Below are 23,482 nucleotides of genomic sequence, written 5' to 3' on the forward strand. Positions count from 1 at the left end.
CTTAAATCCTCTGCATCATTTCCTCCACTGCCTGCTGCCTGACGTCCACTTCTACAACAGACAGACGACAGACATTACTGCTGTTACTGCGTCATCAGAACCACAGACCCACACAGACGGAACATCCAGGAGCCAGAGAACATCACTACTGTCCCAGCCAGCATTCTATCTACAAATGATGATACATTTCATGACATTTTCTGTAAATTTAATGATATTTATTTTTTATAACATGACTGCATGGAAGGTCCTATTTTTGATTTTATTTTTAATTACATATTGGAAAACTGTCGATTTGTGGTTGACTTGAATGCTTGTATTAGACCCTCTGCAGTTTTTCAGTGACATTCACAGCCTTTGATGAGCCCAAAATGACAACATTTAAAGGGAACGAGGCAACACTTTTACTTCAATTAAACACTTTCACAGTAATGGTGATGGTTAAATGTCTTGTTATGGGTTGAATGGAAGCCCCTCCCCCTACCCAATGGCACCTATAGGGCTGAATATGCCATTTGCAACTTCTCAGTACCGTCCTGGAGCCTAGATCTGGTCTTGGTGGTCCAAGATCTTGTGTCTCGCAAGAAACATCCCAGTTTGCGGCACAACCACACAAACACACCCCCCAACAGGTGCCGCTGGTAACAGCACCGGAGGCCAGGAGGGTGAAGTGTCTTGCTCAAGGACACAACAGCACATGACTAGGATGGAGCAGGATTCGAACCATTCCAACCCTTCGGTTATTGACGACCCACTCTACTTCCTGAGCCACAGCCGCCCCACAAGCTAGTCAGACATCATGCTGACATCAGCTGACAAACATCATGTCCCCAGCAGGTGTAGAGACCTCATCTCTAATTACTACAACACTTTCAGAATGAGAGTCTCTTCAAGTGCATCAAGCTGGCACAAGGTGGAGACTGGCATCATCACAGGGTGCACTATTTCTGTAACTCTGTTCTCCCTTGCAATGAACATGCTCACTAAATCTGCTGAACCAGAGTGCAGAGGTCCCCAAAGCAATTCAGGACAACGGCACCCACCCATTAGGTCCTTCGTGGATGATCTTACAGTCACGACTGAATCTGTCCCAGGCTGCTGGTGGATTCTGAAGGGACTTGAAAGGCTGGTGAAGTGGGCCCGGATGCGTTTCAAACCCGCCAAGTCGAGATCCATGGTGCTGAAGAAGGCTGGAGGACGAGGTCCGGTTTTAAATCTCAGGCTCAGTCATTCCAACCATCACAGAGGAACCTGTCAAGAGCTTCAGACAGGTTTTTGACAGCACTCTAAGAGACGCAACATCCATCTAGTCAACCTGCTCTGAGTTGGATGGATGGCTGAATTGGTGGACAAGTCCAGCCTACCTGGAAAGTTCAAAGCCTGAGGGTATCAACACAGCATTCTTTCCAGGATGCTGTGGCCCCTTCTTATCTATGCTGTCCCAGTCACAACTGTGGAGGCCCTGGAGAGGAAGTTACAGGAGATCTCCAGAGATGACTTGGTTGCCCAATAGCCTGAGCAGCATCGCATTCTAGGGGCAGTCAAACTGCAACCTGCCCTTCAAATCCTTGGAGGAGGAATTCAAGGTATCAAGAGCTAGAAATGGTGCAGTACAGGGACTAAAGTGATCTGAAGGTGGCCAAAAGCTGGAATCCAGGTGAGGACTGGTAGGAAGTGGAGGGTGGAGGATGCTGTCCAAGATGCAGTGCAAGGTTGCACCACAGGAGCCTGTGGGAGTGGTCACCAAAGCCGTGCAGGGCATGGAGTCTTTCCAACTCCCCAATTGAACATCCAGGGGAAGGAAAGGCAAGCGCCTTGTTCAGAATGAGGTGAGAGCAGCAGTGGAGGAGTCAAGATCCTGCAAGACAATGGGGATGAAGCAACAGGGAGCCTAGACCAGATGGGAGAATGTGGTCAAGAGGAAGGTCACCTGGACTGAGCTTTGAGAAGCTGAGCCTTACCACATCAAATTCCTCATCCAGGCAGTGCATGATGTGCTTCCAAGCCCGTCAGACCTGCACACATGGGCATAGCAGAGACACCAGCATGCCCTTGTGTTCCAAGCAAGGAAACCCTGGAACATATCCTCAGCTGCTGTACTCAGGCACTTGGAGATGGATGGTACTGATGGAGGCATGACCAAATCCTTAAGACCATTGTTGAAGCCATCAGTGCTGGACTTGTGTGGGCAAAGCAGCTCTGATCCTCCAAGAAATCAATCCCCTTCGTCAGAGCTGGGGAACAGGTAACCCCTGCCAGAAGAAACTCTGCAGGACTCCTGACCTCTGTGAAAGATTGGCAGCTGTTGGTGGACCTCGAGCAGCAGCTGAAGTTTCCCAGCCACATCACTGTGACCTCCTTCAGACCAGACACTGTCCTCCTGTCTGAGTCCACCAAACAAGCTGTGCTACTGAAGCTGACAGTTCTGTGGGAAGTCCACCTGGAAGAGGCCTTTGAGACAAAGTTCTTCAAGTACACGGTGGGACTGGTCAGTGACTGTCAACAAGCTGGACGGTGAGCGAGGTGCCTCCCTATGGAGGTTGGATGCAGAGGGTTAGCAGCCCGTTCTTTGGTCAGAGCCTTTAGCGTTCTAGCATCAAGGGAGAGAGAAAGAGGAGAGACATCTGCAGAACCACCGAAGGGGCACAAGATGGCTGTGGATTAAAAGAAGAGGGCCATGGAGTCATGGTAGCTAAGCCATCTGGACACAAACCGAGGTCTGATCAGGCCCAGCTGGGTCACCTGGAGAACGGTGTATGACGGTGAAAGACCCCAAAAGCACCCGATGATTCCAAGAACATCACTGACGATGTGTTCAGAGGCATCAGCGGATGTACGAACACAGCAGTATTATACTGTACAGTTCTATTATACTGTGTAGTTCATATAGTATATAGTTCATATTATCCTAGTTCATATGATCTTCTATTGGTCCAGGTGTGTACCTGGGGGTGTGGCTGAGTCCTGGACCCACCAGTGCGATGTCGGGGCTGATGTCTCTTCTTTTTCGAATCAGTGAGAGGAGGGAGCTTCAGAAAAATACAAACAGAACAGCATCAGAGCAGCACTTCGGGTCACTGGACCAACACGTCGGGATTACACTGTGTTTTTGTCCAGTCTGTCACAGAAACATTCTTACAAGAATAAAAAAACACGTACATCTAAACGGTCTGTCCTGTCTTTATTCTTCTACAGACTACTGGAGCACAGATGAATACTTTCACATGAAAAACAAGTGATAGAAGTGTCCATATCTGCAGTGACCACATGAGCCTGACAGGACTCTGGTGTCACAGGTGCTTTTGCAGTGACTGTTTCTACATCTGATGATTGATATTTTCAGCTCAGATCCGTTAATATTAAAGGGAGACATGTTTGGATGGAGTTTAGGAAACAGTGCATCAGAGCATTAAAGGGTTCTGATCATAAACAGTAATGAACTGAAATAATACTTTAGATGTGTTCCCTTCAGTATCTGATTAAGTCTAAATGATGAACTCGGCAGATGTTACTCAGCCATTTGTCGACACTAATGCCGCGTTTCCACTACGCAGAACCGGCTCAACTCGGCTCGACTCCACTCTGGTACCAGGTCCTATTCCAGACCGTTTCCATTACAGGATACTACCGACTTAAGAGTACCTGGTCGTCATAGCGATGCGGTGCGTTACTTCTGTGTTGTCTGCTCAGAGTTGCTGATAAACTCGCTCATTGCGTGTTGCTCTGTCAAACTCATGCTGAATTTTTACATCCAAACCTCCTGGACAAACCATGGTGTAGTTTTACAGACTGTCCTCATGTGGATTCACCTACTGACAGATTTACTGGAAACTTCTGCATCTGTTTTTGTAACAAGGGCGGGGCACACAGACCACTTGACCATCAGAGGTCTGCAGTGTTGACACAGTGTCACTTTTTAGTATCTGGTCCCCAGTCCTGGAACCTCCGCGGAGGGTGAGACCAAAAAACTAGTACCAGGTACCAGATCCAAGGTCTTTTTTGTAATGGAAACACAAAAGGCCGAGTCAAGTAGAGCCGGGCCGAGCCGAGCCGAGCGCCGAGCCGATACATGTAGTGGAAATGAGGGCATTATTGTTGCTGTTATGGATGATTCCCTGACAAGTTCAAAAGGGTCAAAGTCCAATAAGAGTATGTGACAAGATGATGAAATGTGGTTGGAACCTGAGGGGGTTGGAGACTGGTGATGGAGCTGGAGGAGGAGGTGGAAGGAGGAGGAGTAGGTGTGCAGGGGCAGGTGGAGGGTTGGTCACTGCCTGAAGTCTCTTCTGGAGTATCGTCAACTGGTCCATTAGTCCACCACAGACAAACAGACAGAAGAGCAGGAAGAAGCTCTGGTTAAAGGCACTGACACCCAAAAAAAAAAAAAAACACCACCTGAACCCTAACACCTGGAATTAACACCTGAACACCTGGAATTAACACCTGAACACCTGGAAATTAACACCTGAACACCTGGAATTAACACCTGAACACCTGGAATTAACACCTGACCCTAACACCTGGAATTAGTCAAACATTTGCAGTAAAGCACAGTTTTCAGACACAAACTCTGGATGGATTCTCAGTCAGATGTGGTGAGTGCAGTCAGTGGGTGTAGTCTACGTGATACGCAGGTATACGCTGTATACCCACTACAAAAGGTCCCAAATTTCCGTTATAACCACTGAAAATGCGCAAAGTTACGTATCGGCACGGTTTTTGTGACATACTTTCACTTACCCATTCATAAATTCCACTTCTCTGTGGTACAAAGCAGACACTTTTGGACCTATGGGCTTCCGTCAAGCGTAACGTTACCTGACGTTACTACTAAGGAGTAGTCCAACTGTACGGAGGGAACGACTGGTCTAGTACTAGACAGTGAAGGATAGTGTTGAAAAAATGAAAAGAAAACAAAAACTGCCGTTTCGGGGGACAGTCCAGCTGTGTCTGCTGCTAACGCTAGTATTACTGTAATAGAGCCTGATACTGCAGAGGCCACAGCAGCTTAGCTGATGGTCCAGAAGGACAGTCTGATGACCACACAGTCCTACCTGGTAAGTGGAACTGCTGTATGTTATTATAAAAGTAGTACCTGCTAATGTAATAGCAAGTGACTGGCACACTGAATTATATCGAACACTGGCTAACTGGTGGTTTGGTTGAATTTAATGAGGTGTGGCTGCTGCTCTGTGTGTATGTGTGTGTGTGTGTGTGTGTGTGTGTGTGTGTGTGTGTGTGTGTTTGTAGATGTGAACTGGACCTGTCCATCCTTGTGTACTCAGAGTCAGACAAGGGAATTCAAAAACAGACCTCCTGGTTTGAGTGGAGAAACGGAAAGTTTGTTAAATATTAGACAACAGATAAGCTGTAGAAACCATGTAAATGTACAGAGTTAATGCTATATTCAAATGTTAATATAGTTCATTCATAAAATTATTAATAAAAATTAAATTAATTCATTGGACTCGATCCAGTGGTGCCACAGGGACACATTTCCTGTTCAATAGTCTGTGTTTAAACTAAAGAACTGATCTCCATGTTTAATACATGTATGAACAGGTCTGAGTACGTACTTTCACATTTGGGTAAACATACTTAAAATTACTGAGTATGACACAGGGACTCAAAATTAATATATAATATATATATATAATATACAATATATTTTTTCACCTTCACAAACGCATGTCCAAAACATGCTGGTCTCATATGAAATGGATCCTAAATGAATCCCAGGGCTTAAGCTCTGACGGTGAAGTACATTTGTAATCAATATTGGATAAAATATTGAATGATAAGTTTTTATGAACGCTAATATGTTGTGACACTGGGACAGCAATTTGTACCTTTGTTCAGTAGTCAGAGTAAAGATTTTATTTGAACCTAAAGCATGATAAATATGCTCATAAACTTTTATTTACATACATATTCCAACTGCAGTGATATATACAGATAATAGCAGAGCAGATCAGACTAATAATTGGACTGGACTGAACCTTTCTCTATTATTGTACTGTTGAAGTATAGTTCCTTCAGATTCACAGACTGAAAATATCACTGACACAAGCAGAACAAATATTGTTAAAGTTAATAGTGCATTTACATATTTAGTCCTTTTTAGGTTAATTTAATATTGATCATCTCTTTCTTTTTTTCTACAAGTGATAATGAAATTTTGCAAACAGTTCAATAAAATAGTAAAAAATGAGCCGATTTAAGAACGATGAGAGGTGAAACTTCAATTTATGACACTGATGTCTACTTTCACTTGATTGGTCCCATTGACATCTTAACTGTCCATTAATTAAGACCCCATGTACACCATTAAATGACTGATATGTCAGATAATATAATAACCTAATTCAAGCCCTTGAAAGAGTGGAATTTTTTCCTCCTTTTGTTTCTTTTTCATGCATTTTCTGAGCCATGGCTGCAGATTGTAAAACAGTTCACTCATAGGTTTGGACCCTGTTCAGCAGCTCTGAACGATAACAGAGATACAAAAAGACAACTGGTGTTATAGCTAAAGTTAGTTACTGATGGTTTTGTTTACCTCCAGGTTTTTGTTCACCTCCAGGTTCTATTATTTATTCTTTCACTTTTCTTGATTTGAAACGTCTGTCTTTTCTTGTCACAGGCTGTTGAATAGTTAATTAAAGTCCAGCTGCTAATGACAGTTCCACATCTGGTCTTGCTTACATTGCATTTACATTTAGATCATACATAACCAGTCTGTCATGATCTCACTTATGTGTGGATGTAGACTTTATGCATTAATGAGCATGGTGGTTCTTGTGTGGGGCTGTTTTGGAGCAGCTGCTGCTCTGGGAGGGGTGCTGTGGTACAGATGTAGCTCCAGGATGGACGGGGGTGTATGAGGCTGGGAGGGGAACAACAGAGTATACCCACTAGAATAAACTAGACTGCACCACTGAGCGCAGTAAAGCAAACAGGAAACAAGGACTGAAGAGAAGAACAGCAGGAGGAGACACTGGTTCAACAGCAACTTATCTGTTAGGTATCTACAGTATAATGTCCCTGTGGTTGTGAACAGGTCCAGTAGAACCCTGTTACCTGTATATCTCAGATCCTTGACCTCCTCCTGGGCCTTGGAACACTTGTGTCTCCAGTCCTGGGTCTCCTGGTCCATCAGCTCCAGTGTTCGTCTCAGAGCGTCCACCTCCTTCTGAGCGTCACTCTGCTTCAGTCTATCCTCCATCTGCTTCAGCTGGACACAACACACACACACACAGACGCACACACACACAGACGCGCACACACACACACACACACACACACACACACACACAACACACACATGCACACACACCTTTATTCCAGGGCCTTGATGCTGGGTCACCTCAGGGGCCACCTTCAATTCAAGATTTTTTTTTTTTTTTTTCTTAATTCAAGATATTTTGCTTAAGTCAAGATTTTTTTTTTTTTTTTTTTTTTTGCTTAATTCCGTTTTAGTTTTAGTTTTTTTGGTTAAATAAAAGGTTAAATAAAAAAACATGTTTTTGGCTGAAATCAAGAGTTTTTTGCTTAATTCAAGATTTTTTTTTTTTGCTTAATTCAAGAATTTTTGCTTAATTCAAGGTTTTTTTTTCTTAATTCAACATTTTTTCCCTTAATTAAAGATTGTTTTTTGTTGCTTAATTCACAATTTTTTTCCTTAATTCAAGATTTTTTTTGATTAAGCAAGTGAAAATTTATTTTATGATTTAATGTTATTTTTTGCACTAAAACAGAGAAAAACAATGTGTCATTATTTATGGGCATAATGTGATATATTTGCACATTAAACCCAGAAGAACAACTGGAGTCATTATTTACAGGTTCTTCTGTTCTTATTTGACTTTCCGTCACGTTGGTCTGGATGTGGAGCCTGAACTCAAACCGGTTCTTTGACTGTTTAAACCTTCAGAGTCATTTCTGCACTTCCAGGTTCATTCCACAGGCTGGAGTGGAACCTCTGGGGGGGGGGGGGGGGGGGGGGCAGTTTGGCCCCCGGACCTCATGTTTGACACCCTTGGGTCAGTGCCAGCTGACATTCAGTTCCTCCACCAGGGTTTGAATAGTTCCTTAAGCTCAGCTCCACCTGACACCAGCTCAGACCACTGATCCCACTCAGCTGTAATGGTTTCACACCAGTGCCAGACCAGACACCCCCCCCCCACCCCACCCCCCCCCATGGATGATAATTAAACACAACAATAAAGTACAGAAGCACAGGCATGCAGGTGGAAAGAACGGAGTGGGGGTGGGGGGTCCCTGAACCCTTACAGACCCAAACATCCACCTTTAACCTAAACCATCTACTGTTGGTCCACTAATCCTATCAATCCATGTCAATAATTGGTGTCAAATTACAGATGGTTGTAGGGCCTGTAGCACAAGGGGGCGGAGCCATCTACGAGGGTTTGGAGGTGAGCGAGAGTTAAATGCTAGCGTACTGATTTAGGCAAATGGTAAAGTTCATCAAGCATTTTGTAGTCCAGTCAAACTAGGGTGTGAGTGTGGTGACCACCAAGACCAGCTGGGCTTCAGTGGTGACCACCAAGACCAGCTGGGCTTCAGTGGTGACCACCAAGACCAGCTGGGCTTCAGTGGTGACCACCAAGACCAGCTGGACTTCAGTGGTGACCACCAAGACCACCTGGCCTTCAGTGGTGACCATCAAGACCAGCTGGACTTCAGTGGTGACCACCAAGACCAACTGGGCTTCAGTGGTGACCACCAAGACCAGCTGGACTTCAGTGGTGGTCCTCAACTCTTAGACCAGAAACCTGAGGAGCAGAGGTTGGACCTGCTGTGTTTGGGTACCAGGTCCATGGTGTCTACTAAACAGACCTGGTGAAGGTGGTCCAGTCTCTGTGTCTCCAGGTCCTGGGTCAGTTCAGACACCTGGCTCAGGGCGTCCTGTAGGGCCTGGGTGGGGGAGGAGCTCTGCAGCAGGAGTTGACTCTGTCGCTTCAACTTCTTCTGCTCCACCATCATCTGAAGGAAAGACCAAATAAAACAGAATGTTCCAGCTGACAGAGGTCAGTCCAAACACAAACTGTCGACCGGACGGAGGGTTCAAAGGTCACCTGTCTGGCAAAGCTCTCTGCTTCTGCCCTCAGGTCCTTCTCCAGGTCCAAGGAGTTCTGGAGAACCTGGTATTCTTCTACAGCAAACTGAGACACTGAGGAAACACAGCAACATTTAGAAAACTGAGGCAACACAGCAATGTTTAGAAACCTGAGGCAACACAGCAACGTTTAGAAAACTGAGGCAACACAGCAAACGCTTAGAAAACTGAGGCAACACAGCAACATTTATCCCCTTTTACATACAGTCGCTCTCATATCGTCGGTGTGATCCAATGCCACGTTTCCACTCCATGGAACTGGCTCAACTCCACTCTGGTACCAGGTCCTATTCCAGACCCTTTCCACTCTGGTACCAGGTCCTATTCCAGACCAGGTCCACTCTGGTACCAGGTCCTATTCCAGACCCTTTCCACTCTGGTACCAGGTCCTATTCCAGACCCTTTCCACTCTGGTACCAGGTCCTATTCCAGACCGGTTCCATTCCAGATCCTCCCTCTTTCCAGTCCCTGGTCGTCATAGCGATGCGGTGCGTTCCTTCTGTGTGCTCTGCTCACAGTTGCTGATAAACTCACTGGTTGCCTGTTGTCTGGTCAAACTCCTGCTGAATGTTTGCGTCTGAACCTCCTGGACAAACCATGGTGTAGTTTTACAGACTGTCATCATGTGGATTCACCTACTGACAGATTTACTGGAAAAGGGCGGGGCATACACACCACTGACCAATCAGAGGTCTGCAGTGTTTACACAGTGTCACCTTTAGGATCTGGTCCCCAGTCCTGGAACCTCAGCAGAGAAGGTACCAAAAAACTAGTATCAGGTAACAGATTAAAAAAAAACTAGGACCAGGTACCAGATTCAAAAAAACTAGTACCAGGTACCAGATTCAAAAAAACTAGGACCAGGTACCAGAGTCCAATAAACTAGTACCAGGTACCAGATTCCAAAAAACTCAGAACCAGGTACCAGATTCCAAAAAACTAGTACCAGGTACCAGATTCCAAAAAAACTAGGACCAGGTACCAGATTAAAAAAGAACTAGGACCAGGTACCAGATTCCAAAAAAACTAGTACCAGGTAGCAGATTCCAAAAAACTAGAACCAGGTACCAGATTCCAAAAAAACTAGTACCAGGTACCAGATTCCAAAAAAACTAGAACCAGGTACCAGATTCCAAAAAAACTAGGACCAGGTACCAGATTCCAAAAAAACTAGTACCTGGTAGCAGATTCCAAAAAAACTAGAACCAGGTACCAGATTCCAAAAAAAACTAGGACCAGTACCAGATTCCCAAAAAAACTAGTACCTGGTAGCAGATTCCAAAAAAAACTAGAACCAGGTACCAGATTCCAAAAAAACTAGGACCAGGTACCAGATTCCAAAAAAAACTAGTACCAGGTACCAGATTCCAAAAAACTAGACCAGGTACCAGATTCCAAAAAACTAGGACCAGGTACCAGATTCCAAAAAACTAGTACTGGTAGCAGATTCCAAAAAAACTGAACCAGGTACCAGATTCCAAAAAAACTAGTACCAGGTACCAGATTCCAAAAAAAACTAGTACCAGGTTACCAGATTCCAAAACAACTAGTACCCAGGTAGCAGATTCCAGGTCCCTTTTTCGTAATGGAAACACAAAAAGGCCGAGTCGAGTCGAGCCGATACCAGGTACCCTTGGTGAACCAAAAACACCACCATGTCCCGGTTCTGTAGTTGGGTTTACCTAACGGCCGGCACTTCGACTTCTGTGTCATAACTTCCATCGAACGATGAGGTAAGTGTAGAAAAATAAAAAGATTCATGAACTGAAGGCGGAAAGATTTCAGATGTCATTTGTCAGGTGGATGTCTTATAAGAACATGGTTTGGGTTTCTTCTAGTTCGACCGTTTTTGGTGAGAAGATGATTCCGTCGTTCAATTTTTACTGTCAATAAACCAGTAGAAAACAAATCTCTAAAGTTATGTCCTTTGAGGGATTCAGTTTTTGTTCTTATGTCGAGTTTGGTTTTTTTTATATTACTGAGTGAGTGGAATCCTACGAGCAGAGGGAGCAGGTTTAGGCAGAAGCAGGACTCCAGCTGGACCGAGAAGGAGAAACCACGGCAGAGGACCACACAATCTACAACCTACTGAGACGTCAGCACCAAAGAGTGGAGGTTAGGAGAATGACATCTTACTAATTCTGTGTGTTTTTTCCACATGTGTATAAGCTGAAGGTTATGCAAGTGGACCTGCGGACTACACCACCACCGATGTGTACGCCGAAATACAACTGTTACATACCATCTACGATACTGCGACATCTAGGCCTGTAGTCTATATATGAAGTTAATGGAACAATCCCAGTTCACCCCTTGGCCCCTCCCCCTTGCCCCTCCCCCTTAACCCCGCTTCTAAGGGGTGGCGGTTGAAATGGTCCAACCCTTCCAGACCTGTTCCGTCTTCATCAGTCCATGTCACTATAAACAGATGTACTGAACTTTGTTTGGGACAGAATTCTCCATGGCTCAGCAGCTGGAAGCGTCCGTTTTGGTCCTCTGTCGGCTCATGTCGGGAAAAAATGGCGTGGATAATGGAAGCAGAACACGCATCATGTATATTTGAACGGGTTTCTCCACGTTAAATGGAATTGAACAAATTGGCTTTTTTGACTGATTGAGCACTATTTTATCCAATTATAGTCAATAATTAAACGGATTATTGGAAAGCACACTAAAACTTACACACTGTTCCTTTAACAGTCTGGGTTGTCTTTTTTTTGTTTTTAACAGTCTGTTCTTTTTTCTTTCTTAACAGTCTGTTTTTCTCTCTTTTTTTACAGTCTTTTTTTTTCCTCTTTTTTCTTTTTTTCTGACCTCGGTCGTACTTCTCCAGGATCTTCTTCTGCTGCTGCGTCTCTCTTCTTAACTCACTGTTGTCCTGTTTCTCTTTCAGCAGCTGTGAAGGTCAACAGTGAAATGGTCAGTTTACCTCCATCAGTATGTTTACAGTATTTATACATGGAAGGGTTTACTGTGTGTGTGTTTTTAAGTCTTTTCTTTTACACTGACAGCTCGGTGACGCCTGACGCTGGTGTCTGCGATTATTACTGTGACTGAGTGACACCTACAGCACAACGGTACAATTAAAGGTCCAGTGTGTGCGCCTGCAGTGCCTTTAACAGTCATAATTAACAGTGGGTTCACATCCATGGAGACTGGCACTGTGTGTCAACTACAGATGGAACCATAGGAACATTTAACGTCACAGCTATTGTGACCAAAAGTATCACAGTTATCATTATTATCGCGGTTTTATTACCTCCACCAAGAGGTATTGTGATCAGTTTGCTTTGTGTGTTTGTTTGCGTGGTTGTTGTTTGTTTGTTAGCAACTTTAGGGGAAAAGTATTCCACTCATCTTTTCCACATTGTACCCACAGACAGGCCTAGGCCAGTGGTTCCAACCTTTTTTGTCTTGTGACCCCATTTTAACATCACAAATTTCTGGTGACCCCAGACATTCAAACTTTTTTTAGTTAAAATTAATTTATTTTTGATCACATAATAGTTTGCTATACTATGTTGCAAATAAATGTTAATTTCAGAGGACATTTAGTCTATATAATGTCTATTATTGTGGACAGAGGCAGTAAATCCAGGTGTAGATTACTGCACAAAGGTCAGGATCTGTCCAGTCAGTCCAGCTGGGATTTACAAGGAGGACAATTAATACTGAACAAACAAGAACTGAAACTATGAATGATGAAAGAGCTGCAGCATCTGAAACTGACCACAGTGAACATGTGACACAAACAGAACCACAGTGCTGCAGTTTCACAACCACAGTTTGTCTGATATGCGTTGGGATTGTCTCTCTCAACTCATCACATATATTTATTAGTAAATGTTTATTTTTATCAGTTACTATAAATTTCAGGCCACCCCACATGGGATCCCAACTCCAAGGCTGAAAACCACAGGCCTAGGCCCTGGGACCAACCCAGTCCATTTTGGTCCCAGTAGGACAAAGTTCAAGGTCACAACATCTACAGTTTTCCATCTGTCATCATTGAGACATTTTCCAAAATTCATCCAAATTGCAATCGACTCCGATTCTCCTCCAGTTGGATCCACCTGTAGCTTAGAACAGTCTCTTGTATGTGGAACTAAATTGTCCACATCCACTGTGGAATGTGGACTCTGTGGACATTTACACTGAAAATCCCATTTCCCACACATTTAAAATTAGAACTCAACTAATATTGATGTGAATTGAATCTAATTGGACAGACACATGACTGGGACCAGATTCAACTGTTTCTGTGTATGGAACAACCTGGAAACTGTTGGATTAAGCAGAAACAGTGGATCCACACATGCACAGAGTTCAGGCTGAAGGAGGAGCTCTGAGTTCTGAACACTGGTTCTGTTTTTTATTCAGTCAGTGTCTATATTGGAAACATCCTGATGCAACAGTTTGTTCAGATGCAGTTTTTAACATTTGTATGGAATGTCCTTTGTGGTGGACAGTTTTCTTTTCTTTTCTTTTTTTTTTTTTTTGTATAAAGTTGTGAAATTCTTGTCCATAAATGTGGACAGAAAACCCACAGCTGGGTCTGAGGAGGTTAACACCTCCCCAAAAACCACTTAAAACCACCCAAAACAACTTAAAACCACTCCAAAACAACATAACCTCCTCAGACCCAGGAAATGTCAGTAAAGTACCAGTTTTTTTTTTGTTTTTTATTAAATCAGTGTCTATATTGGAAACATCATGGAAGCATCAACAGTTTGTTCAGATGCAGTTTTTAACATTTGTATGGAATGTCCTTTGTGGTGGACAGTTTTCTTTTTTTTTTTGTATAAAGTTGTGAAACTCTTGTCCATAAACGTGGACAGAAAAACCCACCGCTGGGTCTGAGCAGGTTCAGAACATTCTCCTGGTTTCTAACAGGACAGTTTTTCTCTTCCATACCTCTTCTCTGGTTTCCCTCAGTTGTTCTCGTACCACTTCAACGTCCTCCGCTGCCTGAGTTTTGTCTTTTCGAGCCATTCCAACTCCTTTTTCAGCTCTAAAAAACAAAAACAACCAAACAAACAAAAAAAAAGACCCATGTTAAAGCATCAGTAAAAGCATTATTATCTTTTCAATTGTAATTAGTGTAAATATTCGGCAGCGGACCACGCGCTGTTTTGTTAATGTTTGAAGTTGCAATGTCAGTCAACTACTTTGTGTGTTAATGGCATAAAATTTAGAAAGATTAACAGTTAACATGAAGCGTCTCCCAGCAGGACTAGGAGACATTTAGGAGGATACTTAAGCGGAAAAGGGTCAGCGACACCTCAGGAGTCTGTGAGAGGAGGGATGTGATGGCCTTTATTAAACAGGCTAAGTATTCTGACAGAGAAAATGCCAGAAGGAAGGTTTAAAACGCTGCTGTGGACTTCACCTGCAGACACTAACACACCCTGGGCCTAGTTTATTTGATTTTTATTTTTCTATTAAACGATATCTTTATTGAACTTTATATTCACAATAATTAACATTATACTCAACATAAAGCAAACATTTAAGCAACACATTCCCCCAAAGAAATAAATGAATGAAAGCAAAAAATACGGCAGCGTATTAGGGCCACATAAGAAAATAAAAACACTTGTCACTACGAGAATAAAGTCATTAATTAACAAGAATAAAGTTGTAGTTTTAAAAAACTCATTATTTTTTAAAATAAGGACTTTATTTTTCATTAAATAATGTTTTTTAAAACTATGACTTTATTCCGGTTAATTAATGACTTTATTCTTGCAGTGAAAAGTGTTTTTATTTTCTTATGTGCCCTAATACGCCACTGTAAAAACACTAATTAATTAATAAATGAAATCAATAAAAAATAAAATAAAAAAGCCTAAATAAACCGCGTACAGCTCCATAATCAGCACCATTTGTCTGATAACATGTGATACACTCAGTTAAAGGTGTCCATATTTCACTAAAGCCCCTCCCCTTCCTGGGCGTATTCTAGTGTAAGTCCTACACATGTATAAAGTCCCCGTCTGTGCACATCGGAGCGTCCCCGGTGGACAGGAAGTGCTTTGACGAGCCTGTCCATTAACATGCAATTATGAATTTTCAACATAATAAGCCCACAATCTTCCAGCGAGTCGACTTCTTCTGCCTTCAATCATCTTCCACATCAGAGTATATCATTTGCAAATGACATGATTATCTCTCCCTTTTTACTGCCGACGGCCTCGAACAACATAACAGGAAAAAAAAAATCCATTAATCACCTGAGATATAATTAGCGTTGGACTAAGGAACAGACGGTGACATTTGCAGACGGCTGGTAGTTGGTAAAGTGCTGCACTAGTTAAGACTCATTAAACCTTCGGAGGTCCGTCTGTGGGATCGGAGCTGACAGCACATAAACAAGTGCCTCCTATTTTTACAATATTCTCAGGCTGTTGACTTAAAGGATGCATTTGTCCTATTAATATCAAATCAAAGACCAAAACCGACAATACATTAGATCTACAGCAGGTTTCAGCACTTCAGCCCCAAAAACAATTAGTCCTCAGTCAGACGTGGAAGAACAGAAAGAACTGGGAAAGGATCGTAGAGGACGATTTTCAGAAGAACATCCGTTTTAACGATGATTTATTTAATGTATACGCTCCCAAAACTAAACACAAATGGTGTTCAATGGTGGTCTGGACCTGTAATGGTGGTCTGGACCTGTAATGGTGGTCTGGACCTGTAATGGTGGACTGTACCTGTAATGGTGGTCTGGACCTGTAATGGTGGTCTGGACCTGTAATGGTGGTCTATACCTGTAATGGTGGTCTGTACCTGTAATGGTGGTCTGTATGTGTAATGGTGGTCTGTACCTGTAATGGTGGTCTGTATGTGTAATGGTGGTCTGTACCTGTAATGGTGGTCTATACCTGTAATGGTGGTCTGTACCTGTAATGATGGTCTGTACCTGTAATGGTGGTCTGGACCTGTAATGGTGGTCTGGACCTGTAATGATGGTCTGTACCTGTAATGGTGGTCTGTACCTGTAATGGTGGTCTGTATGTGTAATGGTGGTCTGTACCTGTAATGGTGGTCTGTACCTGTAATGATGGTCTGTACCTGTAATGGTGGCTATACCTGTAATGGTGGTCTGTACCTGTAATGGTGGTCTGTACCTGTAATGATGGTCTGTACCTGTAATGGTGGTCTGTACCTGTAATGATGGTCTGTACCTGTAATGGTGGTCTATACCTGTAATGATGGTCTGTACCTGTAATGGTGGTCTGTACCTGTAATGGTGGTCTGTACCTGTAATGGTGGTCTGTACCTGTAATGGTGGTCTGTACCTGTAATGGTGGTCTATACCTGTAATGATGGTCTGTACCTGTAATGGTGGTCTGTACCTGTAATGGTGGTCTGTACCTGTAATGGTGGTCTGTACCTGTAATGATGGTCTGTACCTGTAATGGTGGTCTATACCTGTAATGGTGGTCTGTACCTGTAATGATGGTCTGTACCTGTAATGGTGGTCTATACCTGTAATGATGGTCTGTACCTGTAATGGTGGACTGTACCTGTAATGGTGGTCTATACCTGTAATGGTGGTCTATACCTGTAATGATGGTCTGTACCTGTAATGATGGTCTGTACCTGTAATGGTGGTCTGTATGTGTATGGTGGACTGTACCTGTAATGGTGGTCTGTACCTGTAATGGTGGTCTGTACCTGTAATGATGGTCTGTACCTGTAATGGTGGTCTGTATGTGTAATGGTGGTCTGTACCTGTAATGGATGGACTGTACCTGTAATGATGGTCGTACTGTATGTGTAATGTGTAAATGGGGACTGTACCTGTAATGGTGGTCTGTATGTGTAATGGTGGACTGTACCTGTAATGGTGGTTTGTATGTGTAATGGTGGTCTGTACCTGTAATGGTGGTCTGTATGTGTAATGGGTGGTCTGTACCTGTAATGGTGGTCTGTACTGTAAGGATGGTCTGTACCTGTAATGGTGGATTGGACCGTAATGGTGGTCGTACCTGTAATGGTGGACTGTACCTGTAATGGTGGTCTAGTATGTGTAATGGTGGTCTGTATGTGTAATGGTGGACTGTACCTGTAATGATGGTCTGTACCTGTAATGGTGGTCTGTATGTGTAATGGTGGTCTGTACCTGTATGGTGGTCTGTACCTGTAATGGTGGACTGTACCTGTAATGGTGGTCTGTACCTGTAATGGGGTCTGTATGTGTAATGTTGGTCTGTGCCTGTAATGGTGGACTGTACCTGTAATGGTGGACTGTACCTGTAATGGTGGACTGTACCTGTAATGATGGTCTGTACCTGTAATGGTGGTCTGTATGTGTAATGGTGGTCTGTACGTGTAATGGTGGATTGGACCTGTAATGGTGGGCTGTACGTGTAATGGTGGACTGTACCTGTAATGGGGGTCTGTATGTGTAATGGTGGTCAGTACCTGAAGGGTGGTCTGGTACCTGTAATGGTGGATTGGACTGTAATGGTGGTCTGGACCTGTAATGGTGGACTGTACCTGTAATGGTGGACTGTACCTCTAATGGTGGACTGTACCTGTAATGGTGGACTGTACCTGTAATGGTGGTCTGTACCTGTAATGGTGGATTGGACCTGTAATGGTGGTCTGGACCTGTAATGGTGGTCTTGTACCTGTAATGGTGGGACTGTACCTCTAATGGGGACTGTACCTGTAATGGTGGGACTGTACCTGTAATGGTGGTCTGTACCTGTAATGGGGGATTGGACCTGTAATGGTGGACTGTACCTGTTAATGGTGGATTGGACCTGTAATGGGGGTCTGTACCTGTAATGGTGGATTGGACCTGTAATGTGTGGACTGTACCTGTAATGGTGGACTGTACCTGTATGGTGGTCTGTACCTGTAATGGTGGATTGGACCTGTAATGGTGGTCTGTACTGTAATGGTGGATTGGACCTGTAATGGTGGACTGTAACCTGTAATGGCGGACTGTACCTGTAATGATGGTCTGTACCTGTAATGGGTGTCTGTATGTGTAATGGTGGTCTGTACGTGTATGGTGGTCTGTACCTGTAATGGTGGACTGTACCTGTAATGGTGGTCTGTACCTGTAATGGTGGATTGGACCTGTAATGGTGGTCTGTATGTGTAATGGTGGACTGTACTGTAATGGTGGTCTGTACCTGTAATGGTGGATTGGACCTGTAATGGTGGTCTGTATGTGTAATGGGGGTCAGTAACCTGTAATGGTGGTCTGTACCTGTAATGGTGGATGGACCTGTAATGGTGGTCTGTACCTGTAAGGTGGATTGGACCTGTAATGGTGGACTGTACCTGTAATGGTGGACTGTACCTGTAATGGTGGTCCTGTACCTGTAATGGTGGATTGGACCTGTAATGGTGGTCTGTACCTGTAATGGTGGATTGGACCTGTAATGGTGGACTGTACCTGTAATGGCGGACTGTACCTGTATGATGGTCTGTACCTGTAATGGGGGTCTGTATGTGTAATGGTGGTCTGTACGTGTAATGGTGGTCTGTACCTGTAATGGTGGACTGTACCTGTAATGGTGGTCTGTATGTGTAATGGTGGACTGTACCTGTAATGGTGGTCTGTACCTGTATGGTGGATTGGACCTGTAATGGTGGTCTGTATGTGTAATGGTGGTTCAGTACCTGTAATGGTGGTCTGTACCTGTAATGGGGGACTGTACCTGTAGGGTGGTCTGTATGTGTAATGGTGGACTGTACCTGTAATGGTGGTCTGTACCTGTAATGGTGGATTGGACCTGTAATGGTGGTCTGTATGTGTAATGGTGGTCAGTACCTGTAATGGTGGACTGTATGTGTAATGGTGGACTGTACCTGTAATGGTGGTCTGTACCTGTAATGGTGGATTGGACCTGTAATGGTGGTCTGTATGTGTAATGGTGGACTGTACCTGTAATGGTGGTCTGTACCTGTAATGGTGGATTGGACCTGTAATGGTGGTCTGTATGTGTAATGGTGGTCAGTACCTGTAATGGTGGTCTGTACCTGTAATGGTGGATTGGACCTGTAATGGTGGTCTGTATGTGTAATGGTGGTCAGTACCTGTAATGGTGGACTGACACTTGGCTGACAGGCAGATGTCGTCATCTCCTTGCAGTTCTTCTTGGTCCTGGTCTTGGTCCAGGTTGATCTCACTGATGGTCTCTGGACTCAGGTGGGACAGGATCATCATACTCTTCCTCTTCAGAGAACGGTTCTGTCGGTTCAACTGTGACATCAAACATCAGCATCACAAACATCAACAGTTTTTCCTTCTGGTTTTGTAAATAAAGTAGATTAAGTACATAAAGTAGAAAAAGTATATAAAGTGCATAAAGTACATAAAGTTAAAAAAAAAAGTAAATAAAGTAAATAAAGTACATAAAGTAGATAAAGTAGATAAAGTACATAAAGTAGATAAAGTAGATAAAGTACATAAAGTAACTATAGTAACTGTAGTAGATGTGTCCTTTGGTTTCACTTCTTTGCTTCAGATTAAATGCAGACTTGGTTTTTCTTCCTTTGGTTCCATCTCATTCTCATTCCACTTTTTGCTAATGTACCAAAAAGTGTAAACACAAGCATCATGTGACCAACTGCACTGGCATTGGACAGAAAAGCCAGGGGCGGGGTCAATCAGGGGCGGGGTCAGTTAGAGATGGCGGGTGTTGATGTAAACAAACATGGCGGTCCTCTGTACAGTTGTGGTTTTCAGAATCTGTGTTTTATTTGGACAGACACACATTTAAATACTGTCAGCTGTCCACAACAGCTGATTGGAGACAGTGTGGTCCAATGGACATGTGACCACATGTCCAGGAGACATCCAGTGTCCTCACTGGTCCACAACTGTCCTCATCTGTCCTAGTCTGTCCTCACTGGTCCTCGTCTGTCCTCATTGGTCCTCATCTGTCCTAGTCTGTCCTCACTGGTCCTTGTCTGTCCTCATTGGTCCTCATCTGTCCTAGTCTGTCCTCACTGGTCCTCGTCTGTCCTCATTGGTCCTCGTCTGTCCTCATTGGTCCTCGTCTGTCCTCATTAGTCCCTCGTCTGTCCTCATTGGTCCTCGGCTGTCCTCATTAGTCCTCGTCTGTCCTCATTGGTCCTCGTCTGTCCTCATTGGTCCTTATTGGTCCTCATCTGTCCTCATTAGTCCTCGTCTGTCCTCATTGGTCCTCGTCTGTCCTCATTGGTCCTCGTCTGTCCTCTTTCAGTGTCCTCATTGGTCCTCGTCTGTCCTCTTTCAGTGTCCTCATTGGTCCTCGTCTGTCCTCATTCAGTGTCCTCATTGGTCCTCGTCTGTCCTCATTGGTCCTCGTCTGTCCTCATTGGTCCTCGGCTGTCCTCATTAGACCTCTGGTCTGTTTTAAATGAACTGTTTTAAACGAACTCTGGTCTGTTTTAAATGAACTGTTTTAAATGAACTCTGGTCTGTTTTAAATGAACTGTTTTAAAAACTCTGGTCTGTTAAATGAACTGTTTTAAACGAACTCTGGTCTGTTTTAAATGAACTGTTTTAAATGAACTCTGGTCTTTTTAAATGAACTCTGGTCTGTTTTAAATGAACTGTTTTAAACGGACTCTGGTCTGTTTTAAATGAACTGTTTTAAATGAACTCTGGTCTGTGCTAAATGAACTGTTTTAAAGGAACTCTGGTCTGTTTTAAATGAACTGTTTAAAATGAACTCTGGTCTGTTTTAAATGAACTGTTTTAAACGAACTCTGGTCTGTTTTAATGAACTGTTTTAAATGAACTCTGGTCTGTGTTAAATGAACTGTTTTAAAGGAACTCTGGTCTGTGTTAAATGACCTGTTTTAAATGAACTCTGGTCTGTTTTAAATAAACTGTTTTAAATGAACTCTGGTCTGTTTTAAATGAACTGATTTAAATGAACTCTGGTCTGTTTTAAATGAACTGTTTTAAATGAACTCTGGTCTGTTTTAAATGAACTGTTTTAAATGAACTCTGGTCTGTTTTAAATGAACTGTTTTAAATGAACTCTGGTCTGTTTTAAATGAACTGTTTTAAACGAACTCTGGTCTTTTTTAAATGAACTCTGGTCTGTTTTAAATGAACTGTTTTAAACGAACTCTGGTCTGTTTTAAATGAACTGTTTTTAAATGAACTCTGGTCTGTGTTAAATGAACTGTTTTAAAGGAACTCTGGTCTGTTTTAAATGAACTGTTTTAAATGAATTCTGGTCTGTTTTAAATGAACTGTTTAAAATGAACTCTGGTCTGTTTAAATGAACTGTTTTAAACGAACTCTGGTCTGTTTTAAATGAACTGTTTTAAATGAACTCTGGTCTGTGTTAAATGAACTGTTTTAAAGGAACTCTGGTCTGTGTTAAATGACCTGTTTTAAATGAACTCTGGTCTGTTTTAAATAACTGTTTTAAATGAACTCTGGTCTGTTTTAAATAAACGTTTTAAAATGAACTCTGGTCTGTTTTAAATAAACTGTTTTAAATGAACTCTGGTCTGTTTTAAATGAACTGTTTTAAATGAACTCTGGTCTGTTTTAAATGAACTGATTTAAATGAACTCTGGCTGTTTTAAATGAACTGTTTTAAATTAACTCTGGTCTGTTTTAAATGAACTGTTTTAAAATGAACTCTGGTCTGTTTTAAATGACCTGTTTTAAATGAACTCTGGTCTGTTTTAAATGAACTGTTTTAAATGAACTCTGGTCTGTTTTAAATGAACTGTTTTAAATTACTCTGGTCTGTTTTAAATGAACTGTTTTAAATGAACTCTGGTCTGTTTTAAATGAACTGTTTTAAATGAACTCTGGTCTGTTTTAAATGAACTCTGGTCTGTTTTAAATGAACTGTTTTAAACGAACTCTGGTCTGTTTTAAATGAACTGTTTTAAATGAACTCTGGTCTGTTTGAAACGAACTGTTTTAAACGAACTCTGGTCTGTTTTAAATGAACTCTGGTCTGTTTTAAATGAACTGTTTAAATGAACTCTGGTCTGTTTTAAATGAACTCTGGTCTGTTTTAAATGACTCTGGTCTGTTTTAAATGAACTGTTTTAAATGAACTCTGGTCTGTTTTAAATGAACTGTTTTAAAGGAACTCTGGTCTGTTTTAAATAAACTGTTTTAAATGAACTCTGGTCTGTTTTAAATGAACTCTGGTCTGTTTTAAATGAACTGTTTTAAAGGAACTCTGGTCTGTTTTAAATAAACTGTTTTAAATGAACTCTGGTCTGTTTTTAAATGAACTCTGGTCTGTTTTAAATGAACTCTGGTCTGTTTTAAATGAACTGGTTTAAATGAACTCTGGTCTGTTTTAAATGAACTCTGGTCTGTTTAAATGAACTGTTTTAAACGAACTCTGGTCTGTTTTAAATGAACTCTGGTCTGTTTTAAATGAACTCTGGTCTGTTTTAAATGAACTGTTTTAAATGAACTCTGGTCTGTTTTAAATGAACTGTTTTAAACGAACTCTGGTCTGTTTTAAATGAACTCTGGTCTGTTTTAAATGAACTCTGGTCTGTTTAAATGAACTGTTTTAAATGAACTCTGGTCTGTTTTAAATGAACTGTTTTAAATGAACTCTGGTCTGTTTTAAATGAACTGTTTTAAATGAACTCTGGTCTGTTTTAAATGAACCAAACTCAGCAGGAGTGAATCCAGCCTCAGTAAATAAAGGACCTGGTACCAGAACCTTCTCTATTGTTTAAAAACTCCAACCTGCACAAACTGAAGCCAGTGGGTTTGGACAGGACCAGTGGTCTGAAGGGTTCCACCTGTACTCAGAACATGGACCAAGTGGTGTTTTAGTTTGTGCTGTTTGGATCCTTTTAAACATTAACGCCTTCAACATGTTCACATGTTTATGACAAAACTGAAGGTCTTTAAAATCCACAACACTTTGGGTTTTTTACTGTTTGTGTCGGACTTCAAAAGAACAGATTTATTCCAACCACACACATGTTATTATTATTATTATTATTATTATTATTATTATTATTATTATTATTGGTCGTCATATTTTGCCGTTGAAGGTTTCCTCCATCCGTCTGATTGGAGCATCCTGACAGGACACTCTTCTATTCTGAGGACACTATTATTCACATTATGAGTCCATTGTTCAGGTAAACACTGCTGACATTTTCTAAAATGCACTGACGACTCAAATCTGTGATTTGTTAATTAGTTTGACCCTCTTTAATGAGCACAGTACAAAGGAAAGACTGTCATTATGATCCACCTGAATGGAAGAGTCTGACCCAAAGACTGTTCTGGAACACATTTAACAGGTGGAGCAGGTCACATGATGAAGGGGGGGGGGGGGGGGGGGGGGGGGGGGGGCAGTGATTTAAATGATTATTTCC

At 42.4% G+C, this 23,482-nt stretch overlaps 1 pseudogene; it reads right to left on the minus strand.

Annotated features, from left to right (window-relative positions):
• Position 1: 1 nt before the first annotated feature.
• LOC115416676 (shootin-1-like) overlaps positions 2-23,482 on the minus strand; it is a 32,527-nt pseudogene continuing 9,046 nt past the window's right edge.

The sequence above is a fragment of the Sphaeramia orbicularis genome, unplaced genomic scaffold (genome assembly GCF_902148855.1).
Source record: "Sphaeramia orbicularis unplaced genomic scaffold, fSphaOr1.1, whole genome shotgun sequence".
NCBI classification, from domain to species: Eukaryota; Metazoa; Chordata; class Actinopteri; order Kurtiformes; family Apogonidae; genus Sphaeramia; species Sphaeramia orbicularis.